Source organism: Myotis davidii, unplaced genomic scaffold, assembly GCF_000327345.1.
Source record: "Myotis davidii unplaced genomic scaffold, ASM32734v1 scaffold1359, whole genome shotgun sequence".
Taxonomy (NCBI): domain Eukaryota; kingdom Metazoa; phylum Chordata; class Mammalia; order Chiroptera; family Vespertilionidae; genus Myotis; species Myotis davidii.
The window spans coordinates 997294-1018995 of record NW_006293318.1 but is presented as its reverse complement, the minus strand read 5'-3'; the positions used below and the strand labels follow the sequence as shown (position 1 = coordinate 1018995).

Genomic DNA, 21702 nt, shown 5'->3' with positions numbered 1-21702 from the left:
TTCTGGGCCCCTGTTTTTTTTTTTTTTTTTTTTTTTAAAAACATAATAAACTAGATATACATTTATTTTTTGGTGTCTAAGGGATTTACTTCGATATCACAATAATTTGATCTATTGCTATTATGGCAGCGGTCCCTTTTTGACATTGCCAGTACGTCTGACTTAAACACACTCTCTATCTCTCCCTAATTCTCAGCAGTCTGGAAAAGCAGATAATAGAGCCATTGCAATCATGTTTAATATAAGAGCAAAGACATTATGTGCAAAAACTGACATGAGGTGTGATATCTGTTCTCAAATCTCAGAATCCTTTTAAGATATTAGTCATCTTCTTGCTGGTTAAGATTGAAAAATAAATGACCTATGGATAAGAGAAAGATTGGTGTGTTTGCAAAACTATTAGAAAAATATAGTCTTATGTGAACTTAAACATATTTCCCAGTACAGAAACCTCAGCCTTGCAGTATAGCAAGGCTTTTTAGTCTGGATTATAGACTGCTCATTAGAAGTGAAGCACAGTATTAAGTTTATGCATAAGAGTAGAGTGTAGTAGGAGGAAAATGGGGAAACAAAAACCCTGATGCCCAATAATAAGAAAAGTGTTTTTCCAATGAAAAGACACTATGTTAAATATATATCATTAATTTATGACAGGAAGTTAATTTTACTTTTCTCTTGGAATTTAATTCTTTTAGTGTATAGGCATTTGAAAGGGAGTTTTAAGATGGGTAGTAGTACACAGTAATATATTTTCCACAATATATTTCTCCCATCATATATTTTCTGAGGACAAGTTAAGTGAAGTTATGAAAAGAGAAGTGAGAAAGAACTCAATTTCGTAATACAAACGGCTTTTAAATGTTGAGACCCCATGTCTCTTTTCCTTCTAACTTCAATTTTATTAATAATTAATTTTAAGAAGTGATGAATTAAAAAATTAACCACCAAGGCTAAATGTGCCTACATAGCATTGCAACTACAACACAATTCTGAACACCTGGGCTCAGATCACTCCTGCTTCCCCTTCGTCATCGTCATGTTCTTTTTCTACCCTTTTCTTCTTCTAATACCAAGATAAATCTACAGTTTGCCAAAAACATATGGTTCACTTTTATAACAACATAAAATGATAGAAGATAGTACTGTAAATTGAAGTTGATTCTAAAGGAATACAAATCAAAATAATGTTCCAGATGGGCATTTGGACACATATTACACAATATCGAGACAATAATACAAATCTTGATCTGCCTTAGCAGGAGCCTAAAGTGCTGTATGAGCACTCTCTTCACAGACCGGAAGTTCTCCCCTTGCCTCACTGTCGGTAACTTGCGGGGGTGCTTGGAGAATGGTGTGTTCCAACCTTGCAGGGCATCTTATACTTTTTAATTATTCTTTCAAAGATAGCAACACATTTTCTGTCAAATAAAGTTATCATGACATAGGCTAAGCACATATCCTTTTCTCTGGATTAAAAAAGAGGAAAAACTTAAAAATACTAAAAGGGAAGGTTGGATTCTTAAAGGGTGTAAATTGCTCTAATGAGAATTACAAGTTTGGCGACGGTGCCCTGAACTATGTGTAAGCTCTCACCAGCTGTCTACCAGTTGGTCTGACATCAGAGTAGCTTGTGAACCAGTGTCATTAATGGTTTCATTTGGAGTGGTGGTGGGTGGTGAGAGGGCATGGGGATGGTTTATGAGAGTCTAATTTGGACAAAGATTAGGAAAGACATCAGGATCCAAAGACAAATGGTTGAAGTAGTAGTTCTCAAACTTGTTCAAAATTCTCAGGCAAGGAAAAGTAAATGATACAAGATCTGTGAAGTTACAATGACCACGACAGTTCTACTTATTTATCTTATTTCATTTTCTCAAATATTCTGTATGTTAGATGTCAATAGGCCATTTTACAAGTGAGGGAGCTAAGGCTTCAAGAGAATAAACAACTTGGTGTTAGTTTACAAGGCCAATACCAGTAGAGCCACAATTGGAAATATGATCTGTCTACTTCTCAAACTTATACTGATTATCTTCCACAGTTATCCTAACCTTAATACTAATTTTATATTTATCATTGCTTAACCTTAGTCCTAACAGATGCTACCTTTTTGTCTTAGAACCAGAGAAACTAAATGGAATTCCCAGAGAACCTAATGCTGTCCACAGAGAGGACAATCATAGAGCTACCGTTATGATAAAAAAACATTTCAGGGTCTATAGGGTCTCCTTTCAGTGTAAATAATGCAGAATTATTACTGATATCATGGTTTAAATAACATTTTATGAATAAATAAAACAAAAAATAGTGCCCTTAGTTTCATTTCATGATCAATAAAAATGGTCTCATGCTCCACTAACATTCATCATGCCCTAGTAAAAAAAAAACTTATACAGTTGTCCCCCCTTTTTTATAAATCTTTATTGTTGAAAGCATTACATATGTCCCTTTTTTCCCCCATTGCCCTCTTCTCCCTCCCCCCACCACAGCAAGCCTTCACCACCTTATTGTCTGTGTCTATGGGTTATGCATATACGCATACTGTATGAGTTCACTGGTTGATCTCCTCTCACCTCTTCACCCTCCCCTGCCTTCTTTCCCCTCTTTATCCATGAACTAGCTTTCAGTGGTTTCCATTGCCCACAGTCAACCATGGTCCAAAAATATTTTTTAAAATTCCAGAAATAAATAATTCATAAGTTTTCAATTGTGTGCCATTCTGAGTAGTATAATGAAATTTCACATGTCCTTCCCTATTCCACCCAGGAGGAGCATATCCATGCTGTATAGACACCCCATCCATTAGTTACTGAGTAACCATCTGGGTTATCAGATGGACTGTCAGTGCATCACAGTGCTTGTGTTCAAGTAACACTTACTTTATCTAATAAGGACCCCAAAGCACATGAGTAGTGATGTCGGCAATTCAGTTACCCCAAAGAGAAACCATACAATGTATGTATATGCAGGGAAAATGTAATATCTACAATGTTCAGTACTACATGTGATTTCAGGCATTCCTTGGGGGTCTTGGAACATATCGCTGTGGAGAAGGGGATACTACTAAACTCAAGGTTTCAATGGCATCTTACTCTTAACAGAGATCAAACACAGTTGGTACATGAACAAAGACAATAAATAAGGGAAATAATAGAACTGGGATTTATGTCACCTTCCTATTCAACCATTATTAGAGGGAATCTAAGAATTCACATCAATTGTGCATAAATGAATTCTTTAGTTTGTGGTGTTATTTATTGGAAGCAGGCAAGTTTATCATAACTCTTGCTCAAACTCACAGAATATGAGTGCTGGAAATATATTTAGACATCCTCTATTCAGTTAATCTCCCCCACCTACCTCTCTAAACCAAGAAGAACAGGCTCAATGAAGTAATGTGGATTCATAAAGTAACATGGTTTTAGAGGAGTATAAATTAGAAATGAGTAGAAATCAAGTTCAATGCATTTTTCCAAGGGACCACATACTATACTAACCATAACCTCTAATAATACTGACCACATTTCCCATCCTAAAAATTGGGAAATTGCTTATCCTGGGATTTCTAAGCCATTTCAGGGACACCTTAATGAGCAATTCCATACATTTGTTTTGGCATTAAGTTTTGCAAGATAGCACATGTCTGAAAATTTTTGGAACCACATGAAAGACTGGATACTCTGGAGAGAGAAGCTTAGGATTAGAAGGTGGCATTTTAGGTTGAGAGACTGTCACAAACAATCATAATTTACACTTTAATCCCTATGCAGTTATAAATAGTGCCCTTTTCATTATTGAGGATTTCTTGGTTTAGACAACAAATGTTATGATTGCACAAACTTTAGAATAAGAAAATATTATCTCTAATCTATGTCAAGAGAGCCTATGATTACTTGCATAGATATGCAATATTTCTTATTAAAAGTAAATGCCATTATAAAGTAGAGATTAACTGTTATTTCCAATTTAATGTGAAGCAATGTATCAAATTCTTTTTATCTGACACCTAAAATATAATTGATTTATTAAAGGAGTTAGGTGGCAGAGCACACTGACATTGAGTCATAAAACAAAACAAAGAAACCCATTGAAAAAGGAATAGAAAGTGAAAACAAGAAAAACATTTACCTATCTTCCAATTTTGCCTGTGAACACTCTGGATTAAAGGTATATTCATACCTTTTGTTTCTATGGAGAAAAAGACCAAGTTAGAGAAATTAAATAAAAGGGATTTAGCCTTGGAAGTTAGGAGAAAATGGTCATCTGAGCTGCCATAAATGAAAAATCATGCCCTTTTACTTTCAATGACACAGACAAATCTATGCACGTTTATATACCTGGGTCTGTGTAGTTGTGTGAATAACACACACACTCACTCGATACAGCCTCAGTGAAGGGGAGGAAGCCAAGAGTAGCTTCCAGGGAGTTTTATTATTCAGTGATAAAAATGAAATGAAGAAAAAAAATAGATATTTAAAGAAACGGGGTTAAGCCTTTGTTAGCTGTTTTAATTGAATACACTTGACAGGAAAACAACTCAACATAATCTATAAATTTAAACACCTTGTATTCATTCCTTCCTATCATAATAAAGGTTATTATTTTTATTTTAACTTTTAGGAAATGAGCTCATTTTTATCTTTATGTACTTCACATTATGCTTCTAGAAGGAAAGAATCCATCAGTGATGTGGTATCAATAATGCTGCTCTGAATTTTCCAGAGTAGTATCTTACTCAGGTTTTTTACAGAATTCATCTAGACCAAAAATTTCCCTAACACTTAAGGTTCAGAAAAAGGTGTCAGTCTATCCAGAGAAGCTTATTTCACCTTATCATCCTAACAGTTTATGCCATGAACTCTTATTTCATAGCACAATGTTTAGAAATTTCTCTTTGTAATTAAATATACAAAGCCATTTTTATGTACCACGGAATCCAAGCTTTAGAGTGATTGGCATAAATTCTATGCCAATGCTGCGATATAACTACTATCACAAATAAAATCAGAAGGGCTTTCCACGTTCAGATTTCTTGAAGAATAAATACGCATTAATATAAAATAAATGTAAGTTTTATGTTACAGTTGTTTGGATGAAAGCAAATTCTGCTTTAATAACTCCCACTGAGGAACGCTTTCATTTGCTTTACATGACAATTGTGCCCAGTGATACTTGTTACTGAAGCACGTGGTAATATACAGCTCACTTCACGTATAGCTAATTACAAATGGTCCTATGGTGAAAGCCATGTTTGTGGGAAAAATCTGTAAATGACATTGGGAGTACAATCTTGGGAAAAATAAACATGCCTAAATGAATGGATCATAATCTTCATGTTATCTCTCAATTATTTGTACTCTTTTGTTAAATAAATAAACTCTTTTTGAAAAGACCATGATTGGCTTTTTAAAATGAAGGATGTGTTTATACAAATTTAATTATAGCTCCCCACTTTAGGATTTACAGTAGAGCATTGATCCTACTATCATGATTACTTAAATTCCAAGTTTTCTTTCTTTTATTAAATGTGAGAGCATAAAATTACTGAAACACCTATATATCACATGCATATTGTTTAACTATGGGAATGGTGCTACACATTGATTTAAAACTATTGCTTATACAGAATTAACTCAAAATTAACTATGATGCTAAAACACAGGGACAAAATGGTGGATTTGGTCTACCAACAAAAATAACTCTAACATAACTAACCCTTAACCTCAGCTCTTTCCCACTTCAATCATATATTAGAACAGCAGGCAATATAGTAGGAACAATATTGACATGAAGGCCTTAATGATTCTAGCCTTTCCTATGATGACAGTTTCATAACATCTTTAAAGTCACTGGAATTATTCTATGTCAAAGCTGAAATCATGCCCAAAACCAACCATAATTCCTTAAACATCATAATGTGCACTCTCCCCTTCAAAAGTAAGATTATATAAGACTGTTTCATATTTGAACAAAGAACTGATTAAAACTAGAAAATTAGAATAGAATTTAGATAAATACTATTGCTACTTTATATTTTTACCGAGCAGAAACTGGTTAATCTGCTGGAACTTAACAAAAAAAAAAAGTTAATTCAAGAAAGTACTTGGTGGCATCGTATAATACAAATAAAATATATAGCAAATTAGTCTTCCCCTTTGAAATGGCAACATAGTATTAAATTTACAAAGCATTTAAATAAAAACTTTAGAAAAATGTAGTCAAAAGAGGGTAAATGGGGGATAAATGGTTAAATAAGTCTTGACTTTGGGTGGTGAACACATGATACAATATACAGATGATATAGCATAGTATTGTACCCTGAAACCTATATAATTTTATTAACCAATCTTACCCCAATAAAGTCAATAATTTTTTTTAATTGTGGACTAGGAAGCGCTAAGCAATTATTTTCCCACAGGGGAGGTACGGAACTATACACTGATTAATATAACTTTGTAGGAGCTTGGAAAACGAGTCAATGGCTTTCAAAAAACAAGCAGATGCCCAATCCAGGAAAGGCATGTTCAAAATGGCAGAACGTCTTGTGGTGTCTGCACCATCCTTCCCCTGTGCAGTGTTGCACAGTCAGGAAGAAGTGGCCCGATTCGTAGTTCCCTCTCTCAGGCCAGAAAGAGCCAAGTAGAACAGAGTTGCAATGCCCTGTCTGTGTACTGACTTATGAGGAAACTCATACAAGGAAAGAACACACAGTTTAGCTGGAAAGGGAAGCCATGTAAAGCAGTGGCAGGCATGTAGGAACTGCAGGGGCAATGCAGATCTGCGGACACCTGGGGGTAAGATACAATGGGCAAAAGAATACAATAGGACATCCGAGGCACCAAGAAGAAGTTGGAGTGAGAGTCTTTGGGAAATTAAGACTTAAATTAAAGCAGCGATGAGTGACATCAGCATTAAGTTGGACTAGGAAGCTCCAGCCTCTTGTATCCCACAGGAATATTAAGTGAACAACTATAGATTGACAAAGGGCCTCTTGGGAGCTCTGAAAACAGATAAAAAATCTACAGTGTTTATGGGTTAGAGGAAGGACGTATACTCAAATGCCCAGACAGGACACACCCAGAAGAGCCCGAAGCTGGGCTTATTAATTAAGGTCCTCCCCTGAAAAAGCCAGTCTATAAAGAGTGGGAAACGTGACTCCTTTTTCTAATGTCCAATTTTAAACAAACAATAACAAGCTATTTAAAGAAATAGAAATATGGCCTATTAAAAGAAACAAAATAATTCCAAAAATGGCCCCTGAAGAAATACATACATCAGAGTTCCAGATATTAAAAACAATTATCTTAAATATGCTATCAGAGCTAACGAAAAGCATGGATAAAGCATTCAAGGAAATAATTTTAAAAAATCCTAGATATATCTGAACAGAATGGAAACAAAAACGTGCTAGAAAATTTTTAAAAAGAACCGAATAGAAAATTTAAAAGTATAATAAGTTGAAATATTCACTTTTGGGGTTTAACAGCAGCCTCAAATAGGAGGTAAACAGAATCAGTTAAATGGAGGGCAGGTTATTTGAAAGTATTGAGTCTGAGGAAGAAAAAACAATACTGAAGAAAAGAGTACAGAGCATAAGGTACTTGGGGACACACGTGTGTGTGCTTAGACCAACATGTAAGTCTCAAAAGAAGAAGAGACAGAGAAGAGGAAAAGAGATTGTATGAAGAAATAATGGCAGAAAACTTCCCAATTTTGAGGAAATAACACAAATCTACAAATGCAACAAGCTCAACAAACCCCAAGACGGTTAACTGAAGGAAACCCACACTGAGAAACATTATAATCAAATTGCTGAAAGACAAAAACAGAGAATCTTAAAAGCAGCAAGAAAAAAATAACTCATCACACACAAGGGATTCTGTTAGGTCAGTATATTTCTCAACAGTAGCCTTGTGTGACAGAAGGCAGTAGGATGAGGTATTTAAAGTGCTAAAGAAAAGAAAGAAAAAAAAAATATCAACCCTATCAACCTAAGTTCTATGTTTGGCAAAACTTTATTTAGAAATGAGGAAAAATTAAGATATCCTCACAAGCAATGTTAAAGGGAGTTTTTTGGTATTGAAATGAAAAGATGCTAGACAGTAATTCAAAATCACATGAAAATATAAAGTTATCTGGTAAAGTAAATATACAAGTATAAATAACAGCATTATTGTAATTTTGATTTGAAATTTCACTTTTTATTTTCTACAAAATTTAAAAGGCACATTTATAAAAATAGTTATAAGTCTATGCTAATGGGTAAATCCTAGATATAAAGGGAGGAGGATGCTGTTAGGAGAGGAATATTTGTATGTGACTGAAGTTGCTATATTAAAAAGTTATACAGCCAGATGGTGGTAGCATTGGCATGATGATGTGAATGTGTTTATTACCATAGAGCTGTACACTTAGAAATGGCTACCATGATAAATTGTATATTATGTATATTTGGCTATTTTTTCCAGTTTTATTGAGATATAAATGACAAATAGCCTTGTATAAGCTTAAGGTGGACAGCATAACGACTCAACTTACATATATTGTGAAATAATTACTCCAATAAGTTTAATTAATATTCATCATCTCATATAGATACAAATAATACATTTTCCTTGTCATGAGAACTCTCTTAACTTTCAAATCTATCATAGAGTAGTGTTAACTATAGTCATCATGTTGTACATTATCCCCTCAGTTCTTATTTATGTTACAACTGGAAATGTGTTCCTTTTGACCACTTTTGTCATATTCTCCGCCCCACTCTCTGCCTCTGTCAACCACAAATTGGATCTAGCTAATTTCTGATAACATGGTTTCATTTAAAAAAGTGCCCCTTGACAATACAGTATTAAATTATTCACATCAAAATTGTCTCAATAACATAGCAGCCACACTCTCACACTATTTAGAAATGAATAGTACTGGAAGCCAGTGAACCACTACACAGCCCACAAGAAGAAATGTCTGGGGAAGTGATGGAGCTGTCACACTTGCTGCACGGGTGAGAGCCCCAGGCCCTCTGTCAAAATCATGCTGCTCTCCTGGACCCTTCTCATGCCGATAGCCCATGGGCCATCCCTCGTTTCCAATGGCTGGACAAATAATTAGTTTTCCCAACACAGAAATGGAGTGTGCAATCACTCTCCTGCAATAAACTCTAATCACCACCATTCAACTGTGAGTCTGCTGTCAGAAGATTGGTTTACACCCAATGAAACAAGACAAAAGTGATAGATTGCAATGCATTAATTAGCTAAATGGAGAGTGAAAGTTGAGCAAAATGGATAAGTTGAATTTAAGTCGAGTGAGATTGCCAGGCTTGCGCACATTTAATTACATATATTGGTATATGCCTTTAAAAATGTTCCTATGTAAAGGGCAAATTTAGGTCCCTTTAGACCAGTGATGGCGAACCTATGACATGCGTGTCAGAGGTGACAAACAAACTCATGTTTTTTGGTTGATTTTTCTTTATTAAGTGGCATTTAAATATATAAAATAAATACCAAAAATATAAATCTTTGTTTTACTATGGTTGCAAATATACAAAAAAAATTTCTATATGTGACACGGCACCAGAGTAAGGTTAGGGTTTTTCAAAATGCTGACACGCTGAGCTCAAAAGTTTCACCATCACTGCTTTAGACTGAACGTTCATTCACTGGAGGTGAATAAAGCTACCAGCTTTTTAAATACATTTTCTGAATTTCTATTCACTTTCACTTAGGGGTTTCCTAGGAAACTGTTGATCAGAGGCAGTAATACCACCTTGATTAATCATTAAGGAAATGTGGATTAAAATCACAATGGGATACCACCACATACCTGTCAGAATGACTAAAATAAATTTCTGATCATCACCAAGTGCTGCTAAAGGTGTAGAACAACTAAAACCCATATACTCTGCTAGTGGGAATGTAAATGATTATACTGGTTTGGGAAATCAGCAGTATCTACTAAAAATGAACATAAATGTCACATATAAGTAATTGTATATCCCATACCTGCCCCAAAAGACATGTATGACAATGTATGAGTGACAAACTGGCCATGCTGGAATAGTATAAAGCATTGGAAATTAAATTACTGCTATACATAGAAATCTCACATAAATAATATTGGGAATAGGCCACATGTCAAAACAAGTGCATTCTCTATTATTCCACTCATATAAACCAAAAAAAAGTGAAACAATGCATAGTATAAGATTTCAGAAAATTGTTTAGCATAGGTAAAAAGACTTGGGATTCAGAACTTTGAAAGGAAAAAAAGCATTTTCAATTATGTTGGTTATGTTTATTTTCTAAACATAGGTGTCCATGTATTCTTGACTTGTGAAAATTCGTTGAACTGTTCACTTGTTTTTGTGTGTGTACTGTTCTTAAGTATATTTCAATAACAGTCTTTAATGAACCAATAATATATCATTATTTTATATGTCAGAACACATAAATGATATTAAAATTGAAAAAAATAAAAACTCAATTATGGCACTACTGCATTAATTTCAATTATTTTTGTCTGTGTATATTTAAACATGGACAATCACTCGTCATTGACAGTTTTTTCTAGGTTAACACAAATTACCAAAATTGATTAAGGAAAAAAACAACAACAAACAGAAAAGACCAACTTTCTATAGTCTAGAAACATGAAGCATTATAATTAAAAAACTATCAGAAAATAATAATATTTTGTCTCAGTTTACCATTAGATTTTCCTAACTTTTAACGAATTAATGAATAGGAAATTTTCAAGCAAAATTTTAAAAAATCTCAGATTTTAAAAAATAAATTCTAGAGTCATAAAGCCCTTTTCATTTCCTTCCTGAGCAAGATCCCCTTCCCTTTGTGATTCTTTGATTAGTGCTTGTCTTTTATTTATCCTTTTTCTTTTTATTTTCATGAACAATTATCCACATGTTTGGTTCTTATTTTCCATATTGGTCATTTTCTCTCACTCATCATTTTCACTGATTGTCTGTGACCTCTATCTTCTAGGAGTGTGTCTTCAGTTTGTTTTCTACAAATCTGATTATATTATCTGTTATCTTCAAAGGCAGTTTTATTCTTCTGCTACTTTTTCTGTTTCCTTTCAGTCTTTTACATTTAAATTTTTTCAACCTCTAGGGTATTTATATATAAGTCAAATAATGTATATGTAAAGATAACAATTTTTTTAAAAGATATCTTTTCTGGTTTCTGTATTAACGCATTGTTCTATATACATTTTACATTTGAGGGTTTAATTTCCCATGTCAAGTAATCATTATCCAAATCATGTTTGGCTTTGATGGTGTGGCTGTTATTGTTTGTTTACTGATCTGAAGACACGATAAAATATATTGAAGGGTTGTGTATTTCAAAAGACAAGTCAGCTGCATAGTACTCCATTGTGTAAATGTACCACAGCTTTTTATCCACTCATTTACTAATGGGCACTTGGGCTGTTTCCAGATCTTAGCTATTGTAAATAATGCTGCTATGAACATAGGGCAGGGGGCATGTATTCTTTCTGGTTGGGGTTTCAGGATTCTTAGGATATATTCCTAGAAGTGGGATCATGTACACATGATCTCACTTATACGTGGAATCTAATTAAAAAAATAACTGATGAATAAAATAAAACCAGAGGCATGGAAACATGGAACATTCTGACAAATCTCAGAGGAAAGGGGGAAGAAGAGGAGGAGGCAGGAAGAGATTAACCAAATAACTTATATGTATACTAGAGGCCCGGTGCACGAAAATCATGCATGGGTAAGGGACCCTAGACCTGGCCAGCAATCAAGGCTGATGGAGGTCTTCCAGCTGCCGCCCGGCCTCCCTTCCCCAGCTGCCAGCTGCCGGCCAGGGCCTTCCTTCATTCCATGCCACCCCCTGGTGGTCAGCACACGTCATAGCGAGTGATCAAACTCCTGGCCTCCTGGTAGAACGCCCGAGGGAACACTTTGCATATTAGCCTTTTATAGATATAGATATGCACTGACCATGGACATAGACAATAGAACGGTGAAGGCCTGGGGCAAGGGGGAACCTGGTGGAGGAGAGCAATGGTGGGGGGGGGGGCAAAGGGAGAGTATTACATCTGTAATACTCTCAACAATAAAAATAAAAAAGACAAGTCAGGAGACTTACCCTTAGCCCTGATAACTTGGTCATACTGATAACTTGGCTGTTAGCAAAGAGCATCTAAGCTTCACAGTTAAAGAGTGGGTTGTGTAAACCTTAGGCACTAAATCCAATGAGTAACAGGCATTCAAATAAAGCATGTCTGCTATAGTGTTGATGTGCCATCTTTTTTCCCCATTTGTGGTCTTCTGACCCTGGTCTGACAGAGCAGCAATTGTCAATCTTCTTCATCTCATGGCACACACAATTCAATTACTAAAATTGTGTGGCACACTAAAAATATATTTTCTATCAATCTGACAAAATTTTTTATTTAGTCACACTGGATGGCTATTGTTGTGTTGCTTGTTATAATTTTTTTAGTTTGACAGTATAAGGGGAAAGAGGTCAGTGACCCTGACTAAACAGTTAGGTATTGCATGTTTTAAAAATTCTTGCATCACACAACTTGAAAATAGCTGTGATAGAGTACTGGGGGAGAGAGAGAGAGAGACAGAGAGAGAGAGAGAGAGAATGAGAATAATTCCCAATTCCTATCATCACCATACCTACAATGATTATTGGGATTTTCTCTCTCCTTGGTGGAATGCATTTCCCTAACTTCTTCCTTCCTCTCTGCTCTTTTCAGTGGGAGGAGAAATATGAAGGTACTGACTAAAGAGGGGTGCCCAGATATTACTGCCTAACTTTCTGAGTCATACAAATCTTGGATCTGTGAGTCATGGGGCAGAAAGCAAGTGAGGAACACAGAAACTCTCATATTATTTAAGGCCATGGATTTGCCCTACTTCAAACTGTGAATTTCATTTTAGCAATGTGGAGTCTTCCCAGAAGCTAATAATAGATGGGCTGAAAGACTCAGTTTTGAATATTGTCATAAATTTTCATCTTTCTCTATGCCCTTGCAGCCACTTTAAGCTGCTTTAAGCACTAAGACAGTAGAACTTTAAAAAAACAAGAACTATTCCTGACATTTTATATTATAATTTAAAAAAACTCTATAAGCATCATTTGGAGAAAAAGTGAATCTTTCAATAATATTTACTCACAACCAAAAGTTATTCCTGAACATTGGTACAATATTACTTTGACAGAGATGGTAAAGTTGCTATTAATAAAATAGCACTTGTAAATATTTGGGTCCATTTCATCAGGAGATCTTAGAAACCCACAAAACCATCTTACAATGTAAATTTTCATTGCTGACTCAATGTGCATTTTACTTTGCACCAAAAGCACTGCAATTTCCTTTGGTAGTTTTTGAAATGAATAAGTTACATTATTTTCAGGTCCTTTCCGTGAGGTGGTTCGATGAGTTCATTTTCATTTCATAACTGGCCAAAATCCAATTTTATCACTTGGAATAATGTGAGGCCCACATTCTGTTCTGGGGAACTGACAAGGCTCAGACTCCAAAATATAACCTAACTACTCTTTTCAAAATATAAACAAATTAAAAAGAGGAAAGAAGAAAAACGTATCTTGAGAAAGTCTTTCAATACTACATCACATATCACAGAATTTAAGAATTGATTTCTTACACATAAGTTTAAAAGAAATCATTTCCATGAGCTTCCCACTGTTTTTTCACTTTTTTCATGTCATTGGTTTCATATAACTCTTTGAAAATGTCTGGTCATTATCAATTTTATTGTACTTGTTTCATGTGAACAATTTGGAATTTGAGCTTCCTGTCCCTTGGACCATAAACCAGATGTCTGGCTGTTTGTTGAGGTGGTATGGAGTAAATTGAAACCATCTGGACTAGAGATGGAAGGTCTGGGCTTGAGTGCTGGATCTGCCTCATACAGGGTGTGCAAAAGTAGGTTTACAGCTGTGAGTATGTGAAACAAAGTTTATTCGTGTATTTTTATTTATTTACTATTGTACTATTTTCCATATGAACAACTGTAAACCTAGTCTTGTCCCACCCCGCATTAGCTTTATCAGTGCTATGCAGTTTACTGTCTGATCTATAGGCTGGTGTCACTGTGCAGATGCTAACTGGGAGGAGTATAGGAACTCAGAGAAAGCATTAGAAACTTTCAGACCCATTTCATGGAGTAATTCCAAATCTGTAGAATAATAAAAAATAATTAAAATGTGGAGTTGTGTCTGCTTTTTAATCATTTTATTTCTCTAGTAAGTAATATTTAGTCATTCTACAAAAACATTGTCTGCAATGGATTAGAAATACACTGACACTTAACCACAGTCTGAGAAACACAGCTCCAAGACCTCCAGTGATCTAATTAGCCTCTGGGACCTTAATTTCTCCATCTGTAAAATAGAAGTAATGCTCCCTACCTCGTCTTCCACAACGACTATGTGAATACTAAATAAAAGTAATTATTCATAACTTATTTGCAAACTATAACACCTCATATAAATATATAATTATACTCTAAGTAGCAATCATTTGAAAAAAAGCATGGCATCTCAGCTAAAAAAGAAAAAAGTTTGTCATTTTCAGATATCCAATAAATGTTTGTTGATTTTACGAATAAATATAAGAACAGAAACTCTGCCACCAGACACACCTATCTCGGGGAGCAGTGTGCAATTTAAAGCAAGTCCAATAATCTGTAAATAGCTGTTTTTTCATCTGTAAAATGATAGCAAAAATAGCTTCTACCTCTAAGGGTTGTATTCCATAAAATAATGCATTAAAGTGTTTAGCATTTAATACTTGGTTTTTAGAAAGTATTCAGTAGACAGTAGACTAATATCTTTAAACTCTTTTTCTATGTTGAGGAAACTATTCGATTCTTTATATGCAATATTTTAGTTCTTAGGAAAAATCCTAACAAGATAATTATTATAATCTCTATTTTAAAATTAAAAAAAAAAATAAGACTCAAAGAATTAAGCAACTTTCACAAGTTCAAATAGCTACTTTAAATCCATGACTGTCTAGAACAGATTGGTGACTTCCCACAGAATACCAACTCCCCAAGGTCTTCCAAGTAATGACAATGAATTTCACAGGCACTGTCCTTTGAGAAGCACTCTCATTTTTGTTTGTAAATTCTGAGAATTGTTGCATAAAAAAAGATAACAACAGATTTAATGACATAGAAAAAGATACTGATGCATTACTTTTTTCACTTACCAGTTTGACTTGTTGGGGTCCTCATGCTGATGCTGGCCTCTTTCAGTGTTTCACTCTGGGCCTCTTCGCACGACCCTATTTCAAAGCTGCAAAAAATATATATATAAATAAAAATGATGCTTGCTTCTAGAAGGAAAAGGAATTCTAGGGACAAAATAGGCCAGTTTAGAGACTAATGAGGGGAAACATACATAAGTGAGGGCTTGGACCCACCAGAAGGCATACAGTCACAGAGGATAAAGAAAAGTCACAGAGAACTGGGAAGAAGGAAACACTTTCACAGAGGATAGAGAAGTGTTGATAGATGTCAGAAAGAGGAAAACATATTTTCACCAGAGACAGAGGAATGTTCCAAGATAAGGGGGAGAAAAATAGGGGGGGTATCCCGTGAGTTTTGGAATTTGAAACTGATATTCCACAAAAGAGTAACCAATTAGGAGAGCTCAAGGTCATCAAATGGGGAAGGGGTCCAATTAGAAGGGAGCATGAAGAGACAAAGAGCTACAGCTTATATAAACCTGAGACAAAGGGACATGACACAGGTTTGTAGGTTTTAGATTTTTTTGGGTTTAGTTTTTTTTTTGTTATTGTTGAGAGAGAGAGAGAGAGAGAGAGAGAGAGAGAGAGAGAGAGAAAGAGAGAGAGAAGGCTTTTCCCATTTGGGGGCTTCTCTCAGGGGGTCCCTTTTGGGGACACCCATTCCGAGATGGAGTTTGTATATGCTTCCAATAAACTTCTACATTTTTATTAAAGAAATCTGTTAGTCCACTAGTTTATTCTTCAAACTTCGTGAGGACAAGGGCCCACAAGAAGAAATGCCTGCACCCCAAACTCCATGCTTCAGAAGGATCTCTATATTAATGACCACAACAATAATAATTTAAATTTGCATAGCACCAGCTTTATAAAGCTCTTTGAAAAACAAATCTGGGGGGGGGGGGTAAGGACACATTTGTAATACCTTAACTAATAATAATAAAAAAAGGAAAACAAAAAAAAAAGAAAAACAAATCTGGATTAACCAACTTCATATATTTGGAATTTTGCATCTTGAAAGGAAGTACATTGTTTATCTTAAAATTTTTAGAACATGACAAGGTAACTATCACCCAGGCATTCACTAAATTACATTCTTTTTCATTAAATAGATGAATGAATGAACTCATGTTCAAATAAATATATTCATATATTTAAAGATTTTCAACCTTCGAATCCAGAAGGCAAAATGTTATTATTTTTTATTATGGATGAAGAAAAGGCCACATGCTAACCTGACCAGCAAACTCAAAGACCTAAAGTAACCACAAAGGATGGTCTGAAATTAATACTTTAACTAAAAGCAGTTTATAGTGTGTAGTCACATCCTAGGCCAGTATCTTCCTTGACAAAGGTCAATCTTTACTTTAACTGCGCCTATTATCTTTTTGCACCTAAGATAACTTTCCTGTGAAATGTCAGGGTATCTTGTAACTTCTCTTTTTCTGGACCCCTCAGGGGAAAACCAAATGTGCCTGGGCACTAGTACAGAGAGCACAAATTATTTCATTGTTATCATTATCATGTTAATTGTTGACTGCTAAGGATCCTGTACCCACCTGGGTAAAAGAAGTGTGTGTCTATCATTTTACTTTTCATCTAATCCCAGAGGTTTCCTCCCACCTTTCTTTCTCCGCCTCCCTAATCTATCACCAGTGGATTTTATGTAACCCACTTACTTGTTCTCCTTTGATTGTTAGGACTCTGGAGCATTATCCCAATACATTGAGATTATGCTTCCTGGCAATTGTCTACAGTTTGGCTCAAATAAAGTCACAAAAATTCTTTACAGGTTTGAACATTTTTACAGAGAAGGATAATGTTTGCAAAAAAGGGGAAAACAGGTTTTAAAGAGGAAATATTTTTGCTGTGTCTAAACCTGCCTTTTCAAAGGTTAAGATTTCACAATGACGTCATCAGACAAGCCACAGATTAATCCTTGTATTCTCAGTATTTCATAATTACATGAATCTGAAAATGTGTTATCAAAAATAGTTATGGTCTATTTATACAGGAAAATTTAAATACAATCTTTGAATTACTGCTGAAGTCATTTTAATGTTGAAAATGGGAAATGAAACATTCTTTTCAGAATTACAATGTGGCTTTTCCATTGTCATGAGGGTCCTTTTCCTCCTAATGCTAGTTTCCAACTCAACTCCAGCCATCCTCTGCAACGCCCCCAAAAAGAGAAAGATAAAAGAGAGAGAAATATAAGTTAACACAAAAACAGTAAAAGCTATTCTAGGATTGTTTTCATTAACTCAGAATAAGTGTAATAAAGTAAAATACTTTCTTGCTTTTTTCTTTTTTTTATTGAGATATGTATTTTAACATTGTGCAAATTGAGGATGTACAACATATTAATTTGACATTATTGCATTCTTTGAATAATGATGTCAACCACATTCCTTTGAACCTCAAATTTATATACCAGATTATCTTCTTGACATTGCTATTTCTGTGACCAATGATAATACTAATAATTATTATTTTGTTGCCAACAGTGTAACAGAAATTGTTCTTATCATTTTATAGACATTACCTTTTTTGTTTTTGTTTTTACATTTAAGCCACATTACTCTTCACAAACAAGAAAAAATTATGCTTATTGTCAGGGTTTTCCATTTATTCTAGAAGCTGTAGCAATATTATAGGATATTCAATATATTTGTAAAAGGAGCTATTGACAAATTAAAGTGTATCCAAAACAAGATGACCAGAATAGTGAAATGTTTGGAAACATGCCTTGAGAGGAACGTATCTGTCATTTTATGTTCAAGAAAGCGGTGATGTTGAGTCTGAAAGATGCCCCACATCCCTGGAAGGGGTTGATAGCTCCCTCCTAGGGATGTGTGTTTATATAACTTAATAAATGATATCTTATCTCATTAATTTAATAAATTAATAATATTAATCTAAATAATAGTAATAATTTTGTGGCACTTACTAATGTCCAGAAACTATATTACTACTTTAAACATGGCAAAACTGAGATTTAAATTAAGGTATGCTATTATTTTTATAATCAAGAGAAAATTAATATTTTTCTATGATTCAAGTAAATATCTTCCATGATGGAAGACAGTTTAGGCAGTCGGTGATATTACAGAAGAAAACACAAGGCACCCTCTATGTTATACAGTTTTTTAAAGCAAAATATTTATGTCAAAATAAGTATTATTTTCAAAAGCATAGGAAAAATGTAAATTCTATAGTATACCAATTCTAGTCCTTGTTTCCAAAATTTAGTAAAGCGTATTTCATGCTAAATGTTCTTGGATTTACTGCTGATGGAAATCGGTAAGCTTAAGTGTCATCACTTTTAAAAGGATAGAGAAACTATGACTAGATATTGAACAAAATATAATATTTAAAATGATGTACCCATTAACAAGGATATGCTTATTTCTGACATTTTCAGCCAAATTTCCAAATAGCAATATATTACATTAACATTTATTCTAATTACATTAATGACATGGTCACCCATTGGTCATACATAATATTGCCATTTTTCCCGTAATGAGTATCATTACTATAGCATGTCTTAACTATTGAAACTATGACACAACACACACACACACACACACACACACACACACACACACACACAAGGGGATTTTTTAGGAATTATGACTCTAATACACTTTGGGGAAAACCTAGTAGAGGAACTTCCAAAACAAACTTTCAACCCCCATACTAAATTACTTTTGTCTAGTGTGATAGATTATGATTTCATATGAGGTTCACTTAAATTTCATATGAGGTTCACTTAAATTTCCAAAGAGTTGAAATAATAATCATTGTAGGTTAATAGTGGTTTCACTTGATTCAGTAAGAAATCAAGAACTTTTAAGAGCCCTAACAGGTTTGGCTCAGTGGATATAGAGCATCCGCCTGTGGACTGAAAGGTCCCAGGTTCAATTCCGGCCAAGGGCATGTACCTGGGTTGCGGGCACATCCCCAGTGGGAGGTGTGCAGGAGGCAGCTGATCGATGTTTCTCTCTCATGGATGTTTCTAACTATCCCTCTCTCTTCCTCTCTGTAAAAAATCAATAAAATATATTTTTCAAAAAAGAACTTTTAAGAACACAGACAAGTTATAGTCTCTTTCCATAGATTCATATCAAAACAAGTTTAACAAACACTAGGCAGTGTTGTTTTTTATTTCATTATTTCTGAGAGCCAGCCTATCATTATCTTTGCCTGAATTTGAAATTCATGTTTGACAACTTTTTTTCTGGTAAAGAAACACTTAAGTGACTCCACAGAATAAGGTATATTAACCCTGAATGTGTTTCCAAATCAATTATTCAGAAAAGTTTGTTCTTTTCAAAAGCAGATGGGGAAATGTTCAGGAAATTTCCGGTGAAAGACACAAGCCCTGGCCGGGTGGCTCAGTTGTTTGGAGTGTCAAGCCATACCACAAAAGGTGGCAGGTTCCATTCTGGCCAGGGCACACACCTGGGTTGCAGATTTTATCCCCTGTTGGGGTGGGTACTGGAGGCAACTAATCGATGTTATCGATGTTTCTCTCTTCTCTCTCTCTCTCTCTCTCTCTCTCTCTCTCTCTCTCTCTCTCTCTCTCTCTCTCCTCTTTTCTCTTTCCTTTTCCCTTTCTCTATAAAATTAATAAGCTAGCCTGCCTGGTGATGTTCAGTGAGAAGGGCACATGCCTGGGTTGTGAGCTTGATTCCCAGTTGGGGGCATGTAGGAGGCAGCCAGTCAATGATTCCCTCTCATCATTGATGTTTTTATCTCTCTCTCCCTTCCTCTGTATCTAAAAATCAATAAAATAAAATAAAAATTAATAAATGTGTCCTTGTGTGAGGATAAAAAAAAGAAAAGGTAGTAAAGTGTTGGACTGAGAGTACCAGGCCTAGTAGAGGTTTTGAAGATCAGGTCATCATAGTTTTAAAAAGATTTGCTCATGTCAAGATAATTCTATCAGCTGGTGGTAGCTACCTGACTTATAGATATATTATGTAAGAAGAATGAGACAGCTTCAAATATTGACTTTGTGATTTAAAACTATAGAGTCTCAAAGTATCCAAACCTCATGTTAGCTATATAAGTTTAGGACAGATAGATTTGTTTAATATAAAACAACTTATCTTAGAAATAAGACTATTTCTCCTTAAACCTATTACCTGCATTTGTCTAGATCTCCATTCCCACAGAGAAACTTGCTGATATTCCTTTCTCCAAAGCAATGGCTATCTTGATAATGTGCTTTTTAAAGTGCTACAGGAATTTTGGAAATAGCTCTTGGATCAGACTAAATGAGTTCCAGTATAAATAAAGAAGCTGAGACACTGCAGATGGCACTCAGCAAGATATTGGTCTGACAGCTAGAAGGATGCAGCATGACCCTCTGCAATTGCCGTTTTGTACTGACAGGTCTAATAAAATGAGTTCCATCATGGAACTTGTGTTTACAATGAATTCTGTATTAAACATAAATATGAGCTTTGCTGATTTCATGAAATGAAAAAAGACAAACTATAACTAGAATGGAAGTTTGAATCACATTGAGACTTCAAAATAACTGTTAAATATGTACTTTCTATTCTAATCAAGGTGAGGAGTGAAAGAGTATTCATATGATATACGCTGCCCTGCTGTGAACATTATATTCAATACACTGAAACATGGCTTTATTCTAAAACTTCTGTCACATTTTATGGTTTGATTTATTTTCTAACACTTTCAAAGCTGTAGTGCATTGAATTGCACTTGTTTCATATAAGCCAACTTGAATATCTACTGTTAACCTAAAAAGATTGGGAGACAAGGCTTTATTTTAAATATATTCCATTTCCTTCATGTAGACCAATGCTGACAGCATCCTGAAGAACTATACTGTTTCACTACCTCGGAAAAAGCTCCTGACCTGGTGAGCTGGGCAGAGAGGAAGTTGGCTACCTCATGAGGGTGGGCTATGCTCTATCCACAGAGTGGCGATAATCCAGGGATCCAGTGTTAGTGGTGGCTTCTAATAGCATTATCTTTCCTAAAATGCTCTTTACCTGAGCAAGGTGAATGAGAACTGCTGAGCTATATTTGGTTGTCATCCATTTGGGTTTGGCTCAAATGTGACAGATAATCATGCAATTTTTAAGTCACAGGTGACTCAGGCCATCCAAGCTATCCCTCACTCAATATGGTGGCTTTTGTTGACCAGGGGCCAACACTACAGCTCCCTTGGCATCGACAAGAGAGCTGACACAACAACTCCAGCTTTTAGATAAAGGAACACTCGTGCACTGCTGGTGGGAATGCAGACTGGTGCATCCACTATGGAAGACAGTATGGAGTTTCCTCAAAAAACTAAAAATGGAACTCCCATTTGACCCAGTGATCCCACTTCTAGGAATATATCCCAAGAAACCAGAAACACCAATCAGAAAGGATATA

At 35.0% G+C, this 21702-nt stretch overlaps 1 protein-coding gene across 1 annotated transcript in view; it reads right to left on the bottom strand.

Annotated features, from left to right (window-relative positions):
* Nucleotides 1–21702, bottom strand: part of LINGO2 (leucine rich repeat and Ig domain containing 2) — a 740823-nt gene that overhangs the window by 477113 nt on the left and 242008 nt on the right. The window contains exon 3 of the mRNA XM_006767047.2: nt 15247–15332. The gene's annotated coding sequence lies outside the window, so the exon portion shown is untranslated. The remainder of the gene's footprint in view (nt 1–15246; nt 15333–21702) is intronic.